This window comes from Panthera leo, chromosome B2 (assembly GCF_018350215.1).
Source record: "Panthera leo isolate Ple1 chromosome B2, P.leo_Ple1_pat1.1, whole genome shotgun sequence".
In the NCBI taxonomy this organism is placed as follows: Eukaryota; Metazoa; Chordata; class Mammalia; order Carnivora; family Felidae; genus Panthera; species Panthera leo.
Window position 1 is genome coordinate 43,343,839 of NC_056683.1, and position 16,091 is coordinate 43,359,929.

At 43.8% G+C, this 16,091-nt stretch overlaps 1 long non-coding RNA gene across 2 annotated transcripts; it reads right to left on the bottom strand.

Annotated features, from left to right (window-relative positions):
• Positions 1-10,677: 10,677 nt before the first annotated feature.
• LOC122219983 lies at positions 10,678-15,991 on the bottom strand. 2 transcript variants are annotated; one of them, XR_006202627.1, is made up of 4 exons: positions 15,761-15,991; positions 14,894-15,027; positions 14,163-14,296; positions 10,678-11,403 (listed from the first exon to the last, which is right to left on the bottom strand). It is a non-coding gene; the product is annotated as an uncharacterized LOC122219983 (long non-coding RNA). The 2 variants fall into 2 exon arrangements; XR_006202626.1 differs by lacking the exon at positions 14,163-14,296.
• Positions 15,992-16,091: the final 100 nt, after the last annotated feature.

Consider the following 16,091-nt stretch of genomic DNA (forward strand, 5'->3'; position numbering starts at 1 on the left):
ACTATAATTTCTTTGAGATTGAAAAGTATGTGTTCTTCATTTCTCTATCTCCAGTGCTCACATCTCATATTTGATTGATAAACTGGAGAACGGTGAAAGGTGGCTTCTTTAACGGGAAATGGTCACAGATCTAAAATGAAGGTCTACAACCTTTTTGCTCTTGTGCTCCCTAAATAAATTTTGAATAGCTATTTACCCTTTCAGATGTTTTTGAGTTGATAGCTATAATCAGTTTTTATTAGGTTATGCTGCCATAACAAACATACCCCGAATCTTTGTGGCTTACAATAGCTGAATCTTTTGTCTTGCTTCCCTGATACTTTGGGTGCAGGTTGCTTATGGCTCTGGTCCGTATGTCTTCTACTTTCCAGAATCCAGGCTGAAGCAACCCCTGCTGTTTGGGATGTAATATTCTTGTGACAGAACGAAAAGCAGAGCTCTGGCAGAACCATGTGGTGACTTTCAAAGCTTCTGTGCTACTATGGCACATATTACTCCTGCTCACATTCTGTTGGCCAAAGTAGGTCATACGGCCATGCCTGACCCAAAGAATAAGGCAATAAATAATTAAATTTGAAGCAAAAATCCAACCTATCACAACATCTAAAAACGTTTAATCACAGGCTTGATAGTTGTAAACGTCATGATGATTTTGCATATTGTGTATGTGCTTTAAATGCATATTCCTTTGGTGATACAAACCCCCTTGGCGAAGGGGCTCACGTGTTCAAATAAATCAGACCAGCCTTGTTTTTGTCAGAAAAAATTGACTTCGAATTTCAACTCAAATACACGTGTTGGTATGTTCCTATGGGAACTATTCGTCTCTAATTCACAGGTAAGTAGATAGTCACACCGATAAAGTCACAAAGCTCTGTCATTAACTGGTTTCCCGACAGAAATAAAGTTCTGCCCCTTTAGTAATTCTTTCTAAAGTCCTCCTTGCTTTGTTGTCAAGGGGGTCCTTTGAAATTTTTTTTTTAACGTTTATTTATTTTTGAGACAGAGAGGGACAGAGCATGAACAGGGGAGGGGCAGAGAGAGAGGGAGACACAGAATCTGAAGCAGGCTCCAGGCTCTGAGCCGTCAGCCCAGAGCCTGACGCGGGGCTCGAACTCACGGTCCGTGAGATCATGACCTGAGCCGAAGTAGGACGCTTAACCGACCGAGCCACCCAGGCGCCCCAAGGGGGTCCTTTTAGAACAATGCATGATTGATCTGTCTTCTTGTTTGGTGGCCCAGAGTTTTTACTCACCAAAGTAAAGGCCCAAAGCAAGATTTGGATGGGCAAGAAATGTACCATATTTTGTCAGGTAGGAAAACGGTGAATGTGAAATAGGATGTGAAAAACAGACATAGTAGCCTGGAGGTGCTTGGTTAAAGAATGTTTATAGATGTTGAGGATCTGGGGAAAGATTCTCTCAATTCTCTCTTGCCTATGTACCCCTCCGCCCCCGTAGTCTTTGGACCCTGAGAAGAGCACGTGCTTAGTTTAAAGATTATTTCTGTAAGATATGGGATGCTCCAGGTGTAGGTGAAGGGTAAAATGAATGGAAGAATCTCAATGAAAAATAGAACCAGAAAGAAGAAAGTAGAGCCAAAGCCTCAAAGCATATAGAAAAAGTGTGAATGTTGAGAAATAAAAGCTTTCCCTTGCTGAAGCTGGACAGGGAGATGATACAAATCTTCCCTTTCCAGGAGAGGAGGAGACACCAGTGATGGGGGTGGGTAAGGAAAGAGAACTTGAAGGTTCTTCCCCAAGTGAGGAGTAAGCATAAAGGAAAGAGTCCTGGACACCAGCCCATGGAGGATGGATGAATGTGTTGGTGCCAGTTTGAGGAAACATCACGTACATGGTCTCTCTAGTTGATTCAGAGGAAGTTTTAGAAATCATTGATTTCATCTGCTCGTCACCAGCATGATTAATACATGTTTCAGGACATGTGCACACACACGCGCGCACACACACACACACACACACACGCACACACTTATTAATGAGGCCCGTATGCCTTGCACAAGAAACAGATCACAAAGCTCTGGAAATACTTTTCTAGGACATTTCCTGTCCCTGCCCCCACTACCCCATCACCCACCACCCACTGCTTCTTTGCTTCCTTTCTTCACCTTTTCTTCTGTCTTCCCCGCTTTTTGTTTGCTGCTCCTTTCTTGTCCTTCCCTTTTATTCCCATACTCATCCCCAAAGGCTTTGCCCTGCCTCAATTTTTTAGTCACAATTGACACTGATTGAGAAGGAAATGAACATAACTCTGCACCTCACCTTTGAAAAGTTCAGAAAGATGTTAGCTTTGAGAAGAGCATCTTTGTGGGGAAAATGAATCCGGAAGGTAATAAGGTATTATTGAAAGTCTCTAGTCAGGTATGATGCAGTGCCTTAGGATCCTTCACCAAAACTCTTATTTACTATTTAAAAAAAATATATGTTTGGATAAAACTGTAGGATGCCAGAAGGGGAAAGGAATTTGGAGACATGGAATTCAAAATGTTCATTTCACAAAGAGGAAACTGAGGCGAGAGAGGGAGGAAAAGGTTTGTCCAAAGTCACATAGGACTGGTAATTTTCCACCTTATAATCCATTATATATGGGAAACATTGGGACCCATGTGTCAAAAGTCCACAGGAAGTCTATTGCTAACACGCACAGGTGAGCAAATGCACGTCTCTGTACATAGTAGTTATAGCAAATATTGCAGACAAATGTGCAGTTTTTATCCCCTTTTTGTTGGTTTTTCAAAAAATGTTTTATTTGTTTTTGAGAGGGTGCAAGCTGGGGAGGGGCGGAGGGAGGGGGACAGAGAATCCACCCCTCCCTCCAACAGCGGGCTCTGCATTGACAGCAGCGAACCCGATGTAGGGCTTGAACTCACAAACCTCGAGATCATGACCTGAGCCGAAGTCAGACACTCAACCCACTGAACCAGCCAGGTGCGCCCCCTTTCTGTTGGGTTTTTAACTGAATATAGTCTGCTCCTAGTTATTTAAGAATGGGATACCTAGGGGTGCCTGGGTGGCTCAGTCGGTTAAGCGTCTGACTTCAGCTTAGGTCACGATCTCGAGGTCTGTGAGTTCGAGCCCCGCGTTGGGCTCTGGGCTGATGGCTCAGAGCCTGGAGCCTGCTTCCGATTCTGTGTCTTCCTCTCTCTCTGCCCCTCCCCCGTTCATGCTCTGTTTCTCTCTGTCTCAAAAATGAATAAATGTTAAAAAAAAAAAAAAGAATGGGATACCTATGGTGATCGAATAACTTGTTTGCCCACTGGTAACCATGTGGTTCTGTCTCAGACAGTGATAAGACTTTTTTAACATTCCAAGACACGTATTTCTGATTGAAGTCTTGAGCAAAATATGCCCTAAATTAAGATTGGTCAACCTGATCTGTTCCCCTTGGAAGTATTTAGCTGGGAATTAGGAGACATGGGTTCTAATCCAGTCCCGCCACTGGGTTTTGTTCTGAATGGCTTTGGGAAGAAGTCCCCACTCCTCTCTGGAATTCCGCTTCAGCCCCTTTACCCCATAAATTGTGAGAAGTTAATAAAATGCTGAGTGTAAAGCCCATGATAAGTGATTAAATGCTGAAATAATGTAAGGGGCTTTGCTTTTTTTAAGTTTATTTGTTTCTAGAGAGAGTGGGGGAGGGACAAAGAGAGAGAGAGAATCCCAAGCAGGCTCCACACGGGAGCACGGGCCCCGATGCGGAGCTCAAACTCACAAGCATGAAATCAAGACCTGAGCCAAAATGGACGCTTAACTGACGGAGATATCCAGGCTCCCTAAGGGATTTTCATTACTAACTTCCATTGCCATGGAGAACAGTGGATTCTCGGTTTTGCTTTTGCTTTTTGTTTTTTAACAGGTGAGCGAGTCCTCGCACACGTTCTCTTGTGGCACTTCGGTCTCTGCCAGTGTCTTCCCTTTAGTGTGGCTTTTCTGAGAGGCCCCTTGTCACCCAGTCCCCTCACCCAGCTCACTCTCACCCACTCCGCCAGTGGTTTTTTTTTTGTTGTTGTTGTTTTTTATGTTTGGCACTTCTCACCACCTGGCAGATGATGCAGAATTTGTTTTCTTCCTCTGCTGGGCGAAGGGAAGATCCATGAGGGTAGAGACTTGGGCAGTTTTGCTCGCTGCCTTTTTCCCAGGGCCTAGAACGAACAGTACCTGGCACATAGTTCACGTGGAATAAACACCGTGCCGATGGATGAATGAACACGAGGCCACCTGAGGGAATGTGACACAGGCATACATAGCAGGGAATGAAATCGCCAGAAGAGTAGGAAGAGGTGACTCGGGGGTAACGCTGAGAGCTTGGGTGACCCGCAGATTCAGATTTTGTGGTGTGGTTGGATGGCGTGAATGCCCAGAGCCATCCGAACACTTTTCTCAGAATTTTCTCTCTAAACGTCCCGTGATAGAAAAGACCAGAATGGTTGAGTATCGGTAGCTCACCAGAGTAAGATGTGTGCCTGCTGACCTTCATCCAGGGAGAGGGGGCAGATTGGCCTGTGACACTTATGAACGTGAGCCAGCTGGATCCAAGCCATGATCTGAGACCGACCTTTTGCTCAAGCTTGGAGGCCTGTCGACGATTGACCGTACATGTGACGGTTTTGGAAGTTTCTGAAAGCTTCTAGCTGTGTGAACCAAACGATAGAATTCACCCACGAAGAACATTTGGAACACTGAAAGGAAGCGCTCTTGGTTCTTCCTTTGACATGCTAATTTCTTAAGGGCGGAGGACTCTAGGTGACCCTGCTCTGAGTTGACTTTCAAAGGCTGATAAAACTGGCCGTTGCCGGAAGATCAGCTCAAGGATCTGGACCTCTCTGGCAGTACCCAAGAATGTATTGTATTACATCACATTTTGTCTATTATTTAGCATCATATACGGACACAGATATGTATACACGTACATCTTCTGTGTGTGTAAGAGAAAGGGAGCAGACAGAAAGAGGCAAGGAGAGAGGGAGGTGGGGGTGTCCCAGACGTCACAATGAGCCGTGTCGACCATGGGCAACAGCCCCATGCTATTTCTCTCCTCATCCTGGATTCACAGCCCACGTGGGGCCTCTGCAGGGCTCCGCATTCCGACGCCTGCTCGAATCGAGAAGCACATACAAGAAGTGAAAGAAAATGGCGAAACGCACAGCCAACTCCTGCCTCCGTCCCAGGGGGCCGTGCGCGTGGAGCGCCCGCCGCCCAGAAACCCACAGTGTGCGCGAGCACACATTATGTTTGCACGTTTCCCCCTTCCACGTGTGGTCCGCCGACTCGGGGTCTGTCTGTCAGCAATTCCCAGTCAGGTTCTTTTCCATTCTGGTTTTGGGACTGGGCCTCCTGAGGCCCCCAGGCATACCCGTTAGGGGCTGCCCTGGGTGGGGGGTGCTGGAGGATGCTGAGCCTCGGGGTCAGCTGGGCCTTGTCCGGGCCTGCTCTCTCCTGGGGGAACAGATATCTCTTCTGAGTTTGGCAGATGGGGAGGGTGGGACAGGGGAGCCTGGTCCCTGGCGCTCTCTAGGGCCTGGGAAGAGTGTGGAAGGGCCATCCACCCTCCCCACCACGATCTCATTCCCACCTCCCCGCTCTCCTCTGGTCAACAGCCGGATTTGGAGAAGCTCTTTCGGTGTGGCTGTGGGATCCCTGACCTCTACACAGTCCTCCCGCCTCAGAGCAACGGGGCCCAGAGCGGGATCTTTTAAGTGTTTCTGAGAAGCTCTGGGGAAGCTGCTTTTCTCTCCTCAGGATGCTGTCTCCCGCCAGCCAAGTCATGTTCCATTGAGGTCATGGGAGATGGATTCTTTTACACAGGCATTTGCAAATGACGGCTCAAACTGGAATCTACAAGTAGGTGTTGATGGCAGAAACTTCCAGGCATCTGTTTCCATCCCTTTGGCACCCCCACCCCCAGCATCTGCTCCACACCTTTGGGGCTTGCGGGAACCTTCTATTCTTCTTTGGGTTTGTCTTCCCTGGCATTCAGCAGGAGCTAGGACGCGTGGAGCCCAGAGCTGGGGGTGGCTGGGAGCCTCGGGGTGCTGGGGGTTGTCTGCCTGGGAAAGCGGGCTAAAGGCACAAGGCTGAATGGCATTTGAAGTAGCCCGTGGTACCAAAACTCACCCTGCCAGCGTATGTGAGGAGGGACCACACAACACTGTTTTCTTTTGTAACACACTCCCTCCTCGCCCCCCACCTCATGTTAGAGTCAATGTTGTGCTATATCCAAGGGAGTTTTTCTTGGCACAATCACGGATTTGTCTCCGTGTTTGACGTAAGTCACAGAACAATGGTTCTCAAAGACAGTGAAAGGAAAATGGAGTAATCATAACCAAGTCCTCTCTTCTACCTGCCCCTTCATTTCCCACCCGTCGGAAGAGGTTTAGAGAGGACAGAAGGCTTTGTCTCCCCTCCCCTCAGTCCCGTAGCTTGCCCCTCCTTCCTTAAACTCCTTCAGATACTGTTATTAGATAAGGAGGGTTTTCGAACAGCCCACAGTACAGGTTGGACAACTGGGCTAGGCTTTATCCTGACATCTCCCCACCCCCTGTCAGCTTAGAAAAACTGTTAACTTGGATGAGGGGTCCTTAACCTCCAAAGGCGCTAAGACTGTGAATGTAAACAGCACCACAGTTTCTCTCCTTTCCTCACCCGAATCGGTGGGCCGTTATTTCAGAGGATATATATACCCATTTCTAAAACTCTTCCAAAGTCAAGTGCACATAAAAACATAATCAAAAATAACAACAGCATATATAAAAGCCAGATTCTGATATCTCCCCCAAACACCTTCAGGGCCCCACGGCTACCTGCAGGATGAAGTCCGAAGAGTTAGCCAAGCTGCCAGGTACAGTTGCTTAGGTTGCATACTGCGCGATGCTAAGGTTCACCGTACTCTGCACAACCATACTGAATCCCAACAACAAGCAAAACATCCACAGTTCTTCGCGGCCCATTTTCAAACAACTCTTCTAATCTTATGTTCCCTAGCCTATAGGTATACCTTCAACTACAGCCAGTCTGGTCTCACCACCTTTAAACACACCCTGGAATGTCTCCATCTCGGCCTTTACACAAACTCTTCCCTGAGCAGGAGGAGCGCTGGTCCCTCATCTCCACTCAGCTGCAATCTTGTCAGTGCTTTGAAACCTATCTTAAGGTTTACCTTCTCTGCCCACGACACTTGAAAGCCACTGCTGTTGCCTCTGAACTTCTAGAGCACCTGTTGTCAACAGTCCCCTGGAGACCCATTACACGCAGCTGGAGTTTCAGTATTCTTCCCAGGAATTCTCTGTCTCCACCTAGGTTATGAGCATTTGAAGGCAGAGCCCATGTTAACATTTCCTGGATTTCCTACAGCATGAGACACAGCGCCTGACATAAAAGCACACTCAGGACGTTGTTCATCTCCTGGCTGGTTGGTTCCAGTTGCTTGGGGAAGAATAACCCACACACCCTCTCTCTCACCCCCTTGTAATTTTATTCCAGTTCCTGGAATTTCCTAATAACAGAGATGGTTCCAGAAAGCTGATACAGTCCATTTCCTCCAAATAAGCCCATGTTTTCACATGACGAGCCGTGGAACTCTCTATAAAAGAAATTCTCTGTTTGGGTCCCATCAAACACATGCCAACACTAATGAGAATAAAACAGTGTCCCCTTATTGAGTGTTTACCGACGATATGCACCTGGACTAAACACTTTACATACATTCTCTTATTTAGTCCTCCACAAATCATAAGGTGGATGCTTCTATTTTCCCAGCTTTACAGATAAATACGCAAAGGCTCAAAAAGGTAAAGGAATGTGTCTTGAATCACAGAGCTAGGTAGTGGTAGCCTCAGGATTCGAACCCCGTCCTTCTGCATCGCAGGGGTCGTCACCACCGTGCCGGTCCACAAGGTTTCCCAGGTCGGGTTGACGGGAAACCTGGGTAGAAGGCACTGTGTGTTCAGGGACGACCTTAATGTGGCCACAGGCCTCCCTGCCCATAGCGTGTCTGCCAGAAGCTAGTTAAGAGACCTTATCTTTAAGTGATTGGACTAAAGTCCCTTCCTGTTCTAAGAATTTCTGAGGCTACAAGCAAGCAAAGACACAGCCCTTGCTCTCAGGAATTTACAATCTTGTCGGGGAGGGAAGATACCAGCCTCCCGTGGAGGAAGAGCTCTAGCTGAGTGGGGTGTGCCCCAGCCAGGTGAGTGGTGGAGATCCGGGGGTTCAAGCCCCTCAGAGGGGCCGGACGCCAGCGCCATTCCTCCGCAAGCAGAGCGAGCTCGGGTCTGCCATCAGAGGGATGCCTGTTCTGGAAGGACGATGAGCTAGACCCGTCTCAACAAGGCCTGGAGAGGCCCGGCCGGAGGAGCGGGACATGTCACAACCCCAGGATGGGTATCAGCCCAGGCCATTTTGACCCTTCAACAAGACGTTTCTTGAGCAAATTTTTTGGAATTTTGGTGGGCTTTGACCTGCAGTTTTCACTTCCAAAATAACTTGACTTTTCTAAAGTGGTAATTTCATTTTCATGATAATACTAAACTGAAGCCACATGATCTCTAATTGGAAGCAGGTCTTGGGCCGCAGCGTTGCCAAGAAGCAGTAAGAAACATGCTTATTCTACTACTTTGCTTGAGGCACTCAGCGTTTTTGAATGCCTGGGCAGAAATATAGTTTTTTAAATAAAGCCAATCCCTGAGAGAGGAGGGGGCGACGGAGGGGAAAGCAAGGCAGGAGTGGGGGTGGTTAGAAATGGGAGAAGGTCCTTTCTGCCTTCTCTCTTTTTGCAATTCAAAGCAAGGAGAGGTCTACTCTTTTCTATCTCAATTCCGCCCGGCTGCGGCTGCCATCTTCGGGTATGAGTGAACTCGGGGTGCGTCCTGCGTCTCTGGGGGTGGGGGTTGGCAGCATGGCTAGTGTTCTCTTGACTTTGCAGTTTGCTGCTCTGATCTCCTTCGAGCCCAAAGCCCGCTCCATGAGACGCGCTGGGAACCCTTCCTTGCTCTATTTTCGTTCCCACACCCTTCACTTGTTCTGTTAATTGCATCCTGATGAGGCCCGCGGTAACTCTTCCTCCGGTGGCAGTTGGAAGATTGTTTTAAGAAGTCCCTCTGGAGGGACAGGAGCGAGCAATCCCGGGCTTTTCTTTTACAGAGCAGCAGAAGGGGTCCCGGGGAAGGCTCCAGAAAATACGGACACGGAGGAAATCTTTTAATGACGTTTTGAAAAAGAAACAAAACAAACCCCCTCGCTGAAAACAAAAATTATATAACGGATCAAATGCGCATCGGAACTTTCTGACGGAAGCCAGCGCTGTTTTCTAAATACAGTGGGGAGCTTAGTAATCACATGGTGTTTTCCGAGACTCTTCCTTTCCTGCTGCCCCTCAGTTTCCTGCAAGGCACCGTTTTAGACAAATTTGCTGGAGGGCACTTCGGCTTCCGGGGGCCGCGTCCCGCCCTGTAGGTTAATATCCACCCTTCTGGGCGCTGCTCTGAGCCCCTGCTGGCTGGAGGCCCCGCAGGGACTCCTCCCCCTGGTGGCAGGGTCCCTTCCCGCTGCACCCTGTCCCTTCCGCAGGCCCTGCCACTTGTGCCTGCGGCGCTGGCCTTCTCTGCCCGTTGCTTGGGCTGTACCCGAAAAATCCCTGGCCTGATTCTTATCCCCCCTTTCCCACTTTGCCCACCGTAGGAATGGCAAGATATAAAAGGAAGTATGAAGAAGAGAGGAAGGAAGGGCAAAGCGAGGGGGGGGGAGAGACCAAGCTCTGGATTTCAGCTGTAACTGCGGCCTGCAAAAAACCAAAACTGCACCCTCTTTTGGGAAAGGGTAGCCCAGAACTTGGGTTGAAAGAGAAAGTCTCCGGGGGGAGAATATTTAGAAATGCAACCGCAATGCCTCAAGATAGATGTGACTCAGTGACTTCCCAAAACATGGATTTTAGATACATATCACATTACATCCTTCTTGTACTTTTCACTTGATTTTTCTAAGGTAGCCGTTGACGTTTTTAATTTAAACCCCGCTGTTACACACCCACTTCAGTTTCCAGGGAAGACCCGCAGGTGGTGAAGGTCCAGCAGGGACATTTGCTTTCTCTTGACGTCCCCAGGGACCCCAAGGCCCTGAAGCCTGAAGAAGCCAGAACATCTGGTCCATTTCAGCAGCTTACTTGCAAGTTCAGCCTGTCATCTGGATGTTTTGTCTATGCAGTGCCAAACATCTGGGTTGACATTTTTTTTAACCAGACTTACTAGATGTTTTGGCATTGTGTAGACAGGAATTCAATTTTTAAAGTTATTTCTCTACTCATCTGAGATTCTAACCGGAGCTCTGATACCCTAAAGGAGAGAGACAAATGAAGACTTTGATCCCCCCCTTTGATTGCTTTACAATTTTGGAGGTATCTATCCTACTCTAAATCAGTGGTTTGACTGCTTTGCTTTTTTATGAGATGAACTTTTTACATTTTAGGATTTTAATGTTTTATTTTAGTAGACGAATTTGACCAAAATAGTATGTGTTCATCCTAACGAAACACAACCTTAGATGTTCTAAATTCATTTTAAAATAATCGAAGTTTTAATGTTTTCAAAACTTTGAAACATTGAAACCATAGAGGCAAGAGCTTCAAAATAGAGAATTGACTCTTAAAAAAATACTTTTTGACGATTAGGTTATCTCTGGACCTTGTTTATACTTATTTGAGTAAGATTGCAAGATCCTGGAGGGGAGATCTGATTTTTAAAGAGTTTTATCATCTAACTGGTCACCGTTGTTATTGGGGATGGTAATGCCAGCAATGGTAGTGGTGGGGGCAGATAGAATGTGAGTTCAGATTTTGTTTTCATTTATTTAGAGTTATTTGTGCTGTTTATCCTTCAATTATAAAATTCTAGGTGGTAAGTAATAAAAATGTGATTTGTACCTTGAAAACACTATTGAATTAGAGAGACCTTTCTTTCTCCTCAAAACCGTAGGAAAAGTTGATAACTTGCTAGTTTTATCTGCTCAATAGCTTCAATTTTGAGGGAGGGAGGAACGAGGTATCTGAAGAGTCTTGTCTCTGTATTGGATATGTTTTTACCATCAACTCTGTGTAAGCGGTGGTCAAATTCCTTTTCAGTGCATGAACCCTGGTCCAGGCAGGGGGAGAAGAAAATGGTGTCAGTCAGGCTGGGAGATCCACGAGGTCTGGGCTCTTTTTGTAAGGTGAGATTTAACACAACAGTGTCTTATCTATGAATAGTCCCTGGTTGGTCTTCTTGTGAAGAGGACTGAAGTCAGGAGTGTCCCATGTTGCCATCTTGAGCACTCTGCTATTGTTTTCAGAGTCCTCAGGAAGTTGCTATACCCAGCAAAGCTAGCTGCCCTTCAGAAATGAAGGAGAGGTAAAGACTTTCCTAAGCAGTAGAAAATGGAAGGGGTTGATCACCATTAGATTTGCCTTATAAGAAATACCGAGGAGCATTCTATAAGCTGAAATTAAAAGATGCCAATTACCACTGTAAAAATATACACATGTGTAAAACTTGTCAGCAAAGGTACATTTGTAGTCAATTCTCTAATATTGTAATGGCAGTAAGTAAATCTCAACTTTAGTTTAAAAGTTAAAAAAAAACACTAAAAATGAATATAACTACAATCATTTGTTATTAGATGTACAATATTAAAACATTAAAATCTAAAACGGGGCAATAAAAATATAAATTATCCGTATCCTTTTTTTTTTTTTTTTGAGAGAGAGAGAGAGAGAGAGAGAGCACAAGCAGGGAAGGGCAAAGGGAGAGAATCATAAGCAGGCTCCATGTCCAATACAGGGCTGAATCTCACGACCATGAGATCATGACCTGAGCCAAGACCCAAGAGTTGGATGCTCAACCAACTGAGCCACCCACGTGCCCCCCTCCATATGTTTTTAAAGTTATCAGCTTAAAATAAGATGTTACATTTTATGTAAGCCTCATGATAACCACAAAGTCAAAATCTATAGTAGATGTACAAAAGGTTATGATACATGAACAATTATGTCAACAAATTGGACAGCCTATAAGAAATGGATAAAATCTTGGAAACATAGAACTTGTTAAGACTGAATCATTAAGAAGAGGAAAATCTGAATAGACCAATTACTAGGAAGAGATAGAATCAGGAATCAAAAACCTCCCAACAAAGAAAAGTCAAGGGCCTGAGGGCCTCACTGGTGAATTTTACCAAACATTTAAAGAAGAATCAATACCAATCATTCTTAAGCGATTCCAAAAAAAAATAGAAGAGGAGGGAACACTTCCAAACTCATTTTACAAGGTCAGCGTTACTTTGATACCAAAACCAGATAAGGACCCTACAAGAAAAGAAGATTACAGGCCAATATCCCTGATGAACATAGATGCAAAAATCCTCGACAAAATCAGCAAACCAAATTCAACAAGGTATTAAAGGGATCATATACCATGAGCAAGTGGGGGTCACTTCTGAGGTGCAAAGATGATTCAATATCCACAAATTAATCAGTGCGATATAACACATTATAAAATTAAGGATAAAAATAAATTATCTCAAAAGATGCAGAAACAACATTTGACAAGCTTTGATATCCATTTATGATTAAGACTCTCAACAAAGTAATGATAAAGAAAATATACCTCAACATAATAAAGGCCATATACAGCAAGCCCACAGCTAACATCATTTTCAATGGTAAAAAATTTTTCCTTTGAGGTAAGGAACAAGCAAGGATCTTTACTCTAGCCACGTTTATTCAACACAGTACTGGAAGTCCTAGCCAGAGCTAGTAGACAAGAAAAAGAAATAAAAGGCATTCAGATCAGAATGGATCAGAATCAGAATTAAAACTGTCTCTATTTTCAGATGACATGGTATTCTATATAGAAAACTCTAAAGACTCCACCAAGAAAACTGTTAGAACTAATCAATGAATTCAATAAAATTGAAGGATACAAAATCAATATACAAAAATCATTGTTTCTATATAGTAATAATGAGATATCTGAAATAGAAAGAAAACTATCCAATTCATGATAGCATCAAAAACAATAAATATTTAGGAAAAATATAACCAAGAAAGGAAAGCATCTGTAAACTAAAAAATACAAGAAAATGATGAAAGAAATTTAAAAAAGACACAAATAAGTGAAAAGATATTTCATATTCATGGATTAAAAGAATTATCCTTATTATCCAAAGCCATCTGTGGATTTGTTGCAAAATGTTCAATGGCATTTTTTTACAGAAATAGAAAAACAATCCTAAAATAGTATGGAACCACAAAGACCCTGAATAGCCAAGCATCTTGACTATTCAAACTATATTATGAAACTATAGTAAACAAAACAGTATGGTATTGACATAAAAATAGATGCATAGATCACTGGAACATAGTAGACTGCCCAGAAATAAACACACACATATATATCATTAAGTACATAAAATTCAAAACTACAGAGAGCTATCACCTCACACATTTTAGAACGGTTATTATCCAAAATCCCTTCTCATTAAATTTTTTAAAGACCTCTCTTTAATTTTCTGAGTCATTTTATTGCATTATAATGTTGCAAGCTCAGTGCCTAAAGTTCTAAAGTATATAATTATGTATGTAAGTACATAAAGGATACCTACTGGTAAGAAAAAAGAAGTATATGGGGCGCCTGGGTGGCTCAGTCGGTTGAGCGTCCGACTTCAGCTTAGGTTTGTGAGTTCGAGCCCCGCATCAGGCTCTGTGCTGACAGTTCAGAGCCTGGAGACTGTTTCGGATTCTGTGTCTCCCTCTCTCTCTCTGCTCCTCCCCCGCTCATGCTCTGTCTCTCTCTGTCTCTCAAAAATAAATAAATGCTAAAAAAAAAAAATTAAAAAAAAAAAGAAAAAAGAAGTATAAAGAAATTTATCCATATTGAAAATTTATTGAAATATAGATAAATAACGCAAATTAAACACTATATAATTAAATGCTTAAAAAATCCTATTCGTAAAGCAAAATATAGGTAATAAGATATTCATGGGCAGTAATCCCAGTTTACATTCTCTTGTTTGTTTGTTTGTTTGTTTCACAAAAACATTGATGGAGGCAATTAAACTCCACACAGAAGCTACATTCTTCAAAACACTGGATTGCAACAGGAGACTGGGAATTGACACTGACCTGGGGGTCAGATGCTTGTTCTCTAGGGCCACATGACAGATGAAGACTTAACAAACAGCAGGTTCTCCCAGGATGATCACATTTTCCCAAGTTGAGTTGCCTGGATTGAGTGCTGATGCCATTGCTTTCAATGGCTTTTTTCACAATACGTAAGACGTAGACAAAGATTTGAGTTGTTTTTTTTTTCCCTATACCCATTTATTACTACTATTTTGAGTTTGTTCTTTGAAAGTAAAAGGCGAGGACTAATTTTTCTATGGGACATCAACATTAATTATCTCTCTCTGCCTCTTTCCCAAGTTCTTATTCAACACCTTATTATAAATATGAAATCAACATGATTGTAAGTGTGAAATCCGGTTAAAATGAATTCAGAAAGGTAAATTGCAAACTCAGTACCATATTATCACATTATACCCCCTTCACTGCCCAGCTGGCTGGTCCCTGCAGGCCCCCCAAGATTTGGCTGATATGTAGGGAAGATTCTAGCAATCCACTTTGCCCTAGGGATGTGTCTTCCAATAGGCTTCCTTTCCATAGAATGCAAACACAATCATTTCAGTCACACAGGTCTTTCCCATCTTTGAAGATTGCTCTCCCCCAATTTTTGTGATACAAGAGATAGAGCAGAGCTTCCATCTTATTTTTTCTTCATTAAAATTGCTCTTTCACTATAGAAATGGTGAGTGGCATTTTAAAAAGATCTTTAAGTTAATTCTCTGTGGTCTGACCTTCATTTCCTGGTCCAGTGTCCTGCAGAATCTTCAATCAGCTGAGCTTTCCTACAGGCCTATGCACACATCACAGACGCACACATGTGCCCAAGGCAACCAGGAATGAGAAGAGACAAGTGCTAGAAAATTCTCTAACTCGGGCAAAGGGGAGAAACTCAGTCAGTCACTTGAATGAAATAAGACAGAAACTCATTAATTTTCATGATCTCCCAAGGTGTCCTCAGGCTCCGATGCTTTGGACTGGTAAATCTCAGTGGCTGTGCTGAATTAAACACTTGCTATTAAACTCAATGGGATGATTTTAAATGACAGCAAGGCTATGGATTCACAGAATCTTCCCGGTGAGAATGTTCTCTTTATGGGCTCCCAAGCCCAACTATGAGAAGAATTAACTTCTCTTTGTATAACAGTTTAAAAAGAGTCATAAGGAAATGGCTTTTTCAAAATATTACGTCCAGCAAAAGTGAGAATCTCCAGATTAATAAGTGATGCAATCTTTTAGGAAAGAAGTTTGAATTCTCCCGTAGACAACCGGGTGACAAACTCTCAGAATTTAGGGAGATATATGAGAACATCTAGCTCAATCCTTTCATTAGGCTCCGAGTGGTTCAGTGATTTATACTAACAACCCCAGAAACCTCCCGGTCCTTCATTCTGCCTTTCTTGTAGACCATAGGTCTTTGCCTGTCATCCTTTCTCGTAAATGACTTGAACCCCTGGCAATTCAATTAATCTGGAATAGTTCATGTGGCTAATCAAATGCTCCGAGCCTTGAAAATCCATTCAATTCAAAACCTTGGTAACAACTGGGGAAAAGCAAGCTAAGAAAGAAACACGGGCAGTTCTATTCCTAAGCACACTTACCTGAGTTCAGTAGCCACAGCTTCATAGTATAGTACTAGCTATAGAAGAAAGTTAAAAATAAAAGTAATTTTAGGGAACAACACACTTCAGTAAAACATTTCTCAAGCCTATGATTTGAAAAAGAGGGATCCAATTATCCTTGTTAGGGATAACTAGGATCCAGGTTCTAAGATCTAGAAGCATGGTCTTCTGCCAAGTCCAGCAGCATGGATCGGCACCATCCAGCTCTGTTCCTACACTGGCCAGGACACGGTGTGACATCAGCTGTCTGTGACATCAGCTGTCTTTCATTTAGTTCTGAAGACCATTCCCTGTATGGTTCATGTATATA